General features: G+C 50.9%; 1 long non-coding RNA gene across 1 annotated transcript; it reads right to left on the bottom strand.

Annotated features, from left to right (window-relative positions):
- Positions 1-65: 65 nt before the first annotated feature.
- On the bottom strand, positions 66-432 carry LOC113953221. Its single transcript, XR_003529793.1, has 2 exons — positions 323-432; positions 66-173 (listed from the first exon to the last, which is right to left on the bottom strand). It is a non-coding gene; the product is annotated as an uncharacterized LOC113953221 (long non-coding RNA).
- Between the last annotated feature and the right edge of the window lie 5,638 nt (positions 433-6,070).

The following is a 6,070-nucleotide window of genomic DNA, read 5'->3' on the forward strand; positions in this document are numbered from 1 at the left end:
AAAGAGGCGGACGAGCGCATCCAGAGTGTTGTATCCCTTTTTTAAAGCCCAGGTCGTCCTGATGCGGGGTTTCGGGGCGGGTTTTTTTTTTTGGTTTTTGGTTGGTTTTGGTTTGGTTTTTTTTCCTCCTTCTTCCCAATGGTTTTAATCCACACGGAGTCTTGATCCGGCTGCTACGAAGAGAAAGAAAGGAAATAAAAAAAAAAAAAAAAAAAAGAGAAGAAGAAGGCGAAAAGTGGGGCTGCGTCCCTCTTCTTCCTGCCTGCCTTGCCCAGCAGCAGCGCCGGGCCGAGCCGGGCCCGCCGCTCTCGGCGGTGCTTACATGGGTGCGGGGGTGCCCGCCGGCCGCCGACCCTTCTCCGCGCTGCCGGCGCCTCTGCCGCGGTGCCTTTTTTTCCCCTCCTCTCTCCTCCTTCCTGCCTTCCCCTCCTCCTCCTCCTCCTCCTTTCTCCTCCTCCTCCACCTCCTCCTCCTTTCTCGGCTTGGCTGCTTTTTTTTTTTTTCCCTCCCCCCCCCCCCCTTTTTCTTTTTTTTTTTTTTTTTTTGTTCCCCCTTTCCCCCCTCCCCTCTCTCCGCAGCCTCTCTCCCTCCCTCCCTCCCTCGCTCGCTCGCTCGCTGCCCGCACCTCGGTGTGTGCCGTGCTGCGGGCGCGGGGCGCGGCGGGAGCGGAGCCGGCGCGGTGCCTGCGCCCTCCCCCGGTCCCCCCCGCCCCGGCGGCGGCTTCGCAGTGCGCAGCGGCCCGGCCCGGCCCCGGCCCCGTCACGTGGGCGTCTAGACACCGTGTCGCTCCGGGGAGGAAAAAAAAAAAAAAAAATATATCTATATATTATATTTATCTCCAACCGCCCTTTTGCGCAAGAGGCGGCTTCGGGTTGCGGGGGGGGTGTGGGTCCAAGACCCCCCCCCCCCCCCCCCCCCCCCCCCCGTCCACCTTCATCCCTGCTCCTGGATGGGGGTGCGGAGATGTTGGAGGGGGTGTATGTGTGTTCCCCCCACCCCACCCCAACCCCGCACCCAGTGGGGAGCCCCCGGGGCTGGAGGGATGCCCGTGCTCAGTCTTTAGGTATTGCAATATTAAACCAAATCAACCTTAAAAAAAAAAAAATTAAAAATATTGATATGGTTCTGCCTGTCGAACAAGGGCACGGCACAAAAAGTAGTAGTAATAATAATAATAATAATAGTAATAGTAATTTGTATTTTCGCAGCACCTGTCACCAAAGGACGGGAAAATATACCGTGGGGGCTCGTTACACCCCGATTCTCACCGAACGCAAAGCAAAACTGATGAGCACGCGGCGCTCTGATATTCTACTACTAGTGGTAACAATCCCTGGCACCCTGAGTGCTCCACAGATCCCCCATTCCAATTCTGGACCTGCAGAGGGCTGGGAAACTGAGCCACCAAGAGGCTGCGCTCTTGGGCCAGCCCCGCGGCGCTCTGTGGCCGAGCTGGGAAGTCCGGCCAGACTTCCTAGCGCCAGGCTTGGCAGGGCAGGAGAACTCCCCAGGGGTCCCCATCCCGCACGCACTCCCACGGAGGAGTAGCTCCTTTTTCACAGAATAACTGCGGGCGGATAAGTTGCTTTAAGGTCACTAAGTCAGTTATCGCGTCGGAAGGAAGAGCCAAGGCTCTTAAATCACTGCTGCTACAAGCAAATGCAGTTCAAATCCAAACCTGAAACGAATGGACTCAACTAAGCACCACACCAGCCATAAACCACATAAAACAGGGGATGACCTGTGCCGTGCAGGCAGGGCATCCCCGGGGGTGCCTGTCCTGGACCCCTGCCTTTGGTGTAGGCAGGAGGGCAGGGATAATTTTAGTGCTCAGTTGTGCAAATATTCACGTGAGTTGGTTAGGGATGCTCCAAACAGGCCTGGTATTTGCAGAATCTGGATCTAAATTAGCTAGAAAGGGGCTAGTTTTGGAAGCAGCAGTCTCTTAACGAGACTAAACCCACCCGGGCACAAATCTGCTCAATATCTTGATAAATAGTAGGGAAAAAATTGAGGAGGGGAAGAACATTATTTCCTTGCATCAGAAAGGACAATTTAGGAAGGCTTGCTATACAGCTGGAGTCCGATGAAGGGGATGGACTCCTCACTGCACCTCCAAATAATTAAAGGCAAAAGTAAAAGATGCTCATTAAGCAGCTCCTTGAATTCTGCAGTGGCTGATGCTGTAGCCAAGGTGGAGTAAGAGCAGGAGTGAGCTGTGGGGAGCCCAGGGCACAACCCTCAGGCCTCAGGGTGACAGCAGGGACCAAATCGGAGCAGCATCAGTGTCTGGGGCTGCTGCACGTGCAAAAAAAAATAAAATCCCATTGCATGTAAAATGGTCACTTCTGCAGCCTGAAAAGTGGAATTTGGGTAATGTTTTCAGTTCAATGTTCAGCAGCCTCTGAAGTGACCTCTTGTACACCAAGGCTGATTTCCTCACTTCCTCAGAGAACCTCAATCCCTTTTTCCTGTGATGCATATGGTGAATTGAGAGGGGGAAAAAAAAGACCTCATTCCCATATTTGCTGGTGTAAGACCATTAATGGACACGTCCATTAATCCATACATTATGCTTCTTAATTTTTTAAAACTTCCCAGACTGTCATAAAAGAGATCAAAATTTTCTTTTTTTTTTTTCCTCCTTGTGGTTCCTCTTGCTTCACCACTGAGGACTACAATTGCTTTCTTGTCATCAAGGAAGTGAAAAAAGTATAACATGGCATACACTGCAAAGAGATAGAGAACAAGAATGGAGTCCAGAAGTTAATATAATTTTTTGGCCCTGCCATAGGTTCTCCAGGTGACCTTGGGCACATCCCTTTCCCTGTGAGTAGAGACCTGGGTTTTGGCACCTCTGGTTGCCCATTGGTGCCATGGGCCATCGGTTCTTGCCTAGTTTTGTGATCTCTGCAAGTGAAAATTACCCCAGAAGTGCTAAATATTAAATAAGTGATAAAGAACTGCTTTCTAATTAACCCTGCAAGCTTGTTTAAATAGACCATATGTATGTGCCCATATGGAAAATACAGAAATAAGCATAATGAAGCTGATAAGTATGGGCATGGCTTGGGGGGATGCTCAGAAAGGAGGTTATACCCACAGCCTGAACTGCTCTGGATGTGTTGCTCAAATGTCAACCTGTGCCAGAAACCTGTTCCAAAATGTACAAGGGACACTATTAATCCCTGAGAAGGAAAAAAATCTGTTTGAGTCATAGAATCCCAGAATCCTTTGGACTGGAAGGGATCTATCTTACAAGCTCATCTCGTCCCAACCCCCCTACCAGAGCAGGAACACCTTCCACTAGACCAGGTTGCTCTGGTCCCATACAACCTGGCCTTGGACACTTCCAAGGATGAGGTAGCCACAGCTTCTCTGGGCAACCTGTGCCAGGGCCCCACAGATGAGAATTTCTCCTTTCTGTGTAGCCTGAATGTTGCCTCTTTTAGTTTAGAACCATCACCCCTAGTCCTGTCACTCCAAACCCGACTAAAAAGTCTGTCCCCATCTGTCTTCTAAGCCCCTCTCAAGTACTGAAAGGGTTTATACGACTTACTGCATTTTTCCGATATGTTTTTACAACGTACTGCATCCTTCTTGCCAAACACATTAGGTCCTGGATGTAAAATCCCACGGAGCCCACCCTCCCCAGCCCTAAACTTTCATTCTCACGGGGGTTTCTGGGGACCTTTCTTGAACCCAGCTGGCTTTGAAGAGCTAAAGCCGAGTTAATTTGCATTGCAATTCAGCCTTTGACAGACAGTTGGAGCCAAGGCACTGTTAACCTAATTGTTTTGCTAACAGCACCAGGGTGTGAGACTCACCAAAGGCACTTCCAACAAAGGGGATAAAACCAGACTTGGGGAAAAAAAAAAAAAACCTTTTCCTGACATCATTACCGGGTACAAACAAACAGAGCTGATCCCTCTTCATACACTTTCCAGGCGAGGGTCAATAACAAACACACTTTGCTCTTTTGGTGGTATGTCTCTCCTTTTCACAGCAGTGAAAAGCCATTCAGGGGAGGTAGGAGAGAACAAGCCAGGCTGAAGGCAGGGCAGAGGCAGGGCAGGCTGGCTCCTGGCACTCTCCCATCCTTTTGTGCACATTACGAATAGCTAAGCCTGTGGCCCTGCTTCTATTTTTATGCATTATTTTGAGAGCAGAGCTCTCAAGCAATGTTCAAAGTCTGGGTTATGATGCCATTTTGACTGTAGCCAAAGTCTCCTTCCACTCCAGCAGCTCGTGTCGAGACAGCAAATTCAAGCTGCAAGAGTTCAAGTCTGCAAAGAAAAGTATTCTCCAGGCAACCTTTCTCTGTGCTGAGTGGCAGATCACAGGGAGACAGGGACCTCATGCTCTCGCTCTTGTCACGCAGCACTGCAGGCTGAAATCATTTCAGTGCAGGTGCTCCTGGGTGTAAGCAGCCATTCCAACACTGACATTTTGGAAATGGATTCAGTGCAAGTGTGAGCAAGGGGAGATTCACTGCTTCCAACTCTGGTGTCTCCAGCGTAAGAAGGACGTGGAGCTGTTGGATCAAGTCCAGAGGAGGCCACGGAGATGCTCCAAGGGCTGGAGCCCCTCTGCTCTGGAGCCAGGCTGGGAGAGCTGGGGGGGTTCACCTGGAGAAGAGAAGGCTCCAGGGAGACCTGAGAGCCCCTTCCAGGGCCTAAAGGGGCCCCAGGAGAGCTGGAAAGGGACTAGGGACAAGGGATGGAGGGACAGGACAAGGGGGAATGGCTTCCCAGTGTCAGAGGGCAGGGTTAGATGGGATATTGGGAAAGAATTGCTGTCTGTGAGGGTGGTGAGGCCCTGGCACAGGTTTCCCAGAGCAGCTGTGTCTGCCCCCGGATCCCTGGAAGTGTTGAAGTCCATGTTGGACATGGCTTGGAGCAATCTGTTCTAGTGGAAGGTGTCCCTGCCCACGACTGGAGCGTGGAGGAAGGTGAGCTTTAATGTCCCTTCCAAGCCAAATCATTCCGTGAGTCTGAAAATAAGAAGAAAAGGCCTGGTGAGACAGAACCTTGCCTGTGCTTAACAGGCATGTGGAAAACCACTCCTTTCTCAAGCCTTGGGAATTGATCCATCCAAATCCAGCACCCAGCAGTAGCTACGGCAGGCACTAGTGCTGGCTCTGGGGGGCTCATGTGGACGTGGTAATACTTTGACTCATCAAAGCACTCACACATGCCTGACCTTGGGTATGTGCTTTGTTAGCTGAAATTTTGTTAGCTTTACAGTTCAGCTGCATGAATGTTGTATTGCTTAGAGGAGTTAAACACAGGGCACTCTCCTTACCAGAACTCCCTTATGGCAACGTAAAGGAAATTATAAATATAAATATGTATTAAATCTATAGATTGTCCCCCTAATGCTAGTGGAAGAACTTGCTGTTTGGAATGTAAGGTGCCAGTATAACGATACCCATCAAAATGGAACGTGCATGGTTTAGGGATCAGGCTGGAGGGAAAGAAAGAACTGACTTGGTCTGGTGTCAGAGGGTAAGTGCTGCTGCTGCCAGGGAGGATCTGGTGTCCCACAGCCACAACACAAACCAAACTGGACAGCAGGAGCAGTGCCTGCCCTTCGTGGCCTCTCTGGTGGCCACTCACAGCCACACAGTGTCCACTGAGCTGTGTCACACCCCTGTCCCTCAAGTGACTCATGGCAGCAGTGCTGTGTCTCCAGTGGGGCCGAGGTTCAGCCCAGCTCCTGGCGAGTGTCACCAGTGGGATTTATGACCAGGAGGTGAGAGGGATTTAGGTCAGACAGTCTGGGAGGGGATGATGCTGGAGCTGGGCACTGCAGCACACGAGAACACGATGTCATTTGGGAGCCAGCAGCCAGGCAGAGGAGACACAGGGCTGTTGAAGGGGAGGTGTAAAGGGAAGGATCGGAGACAGGTGGAATATTTTACTTTAGGGACACGGGAAAGCCTTCAAAAACCTTTGGCAGGGACATATTATGCTGAGAAAGAGGGTGGCTTCTTCCTCCAGCAGTCCAGCCTAGAGATCCTAATGCCTTGGAGCTCCTTAGGATCTAGCAGGGTGGGAATCCCAATATT

The sequence above is a fragment of the Corapipo altera genome, unplaced genomic scaffold, assembly GCF_003945725.1.
Source record: "Corapipo altera isolate COAL_440 unplaced genomic scaffold, ASM394572v1 61553, whole genome shotgun sequence".
In the NCBI taxonomy this organism is placed as follows: domain Eukaryota; kingdom Metazoa; phylum Chordata; class Aves; order Passeriformes; family Pipridae; genus Corapipo; species Corapipo altera.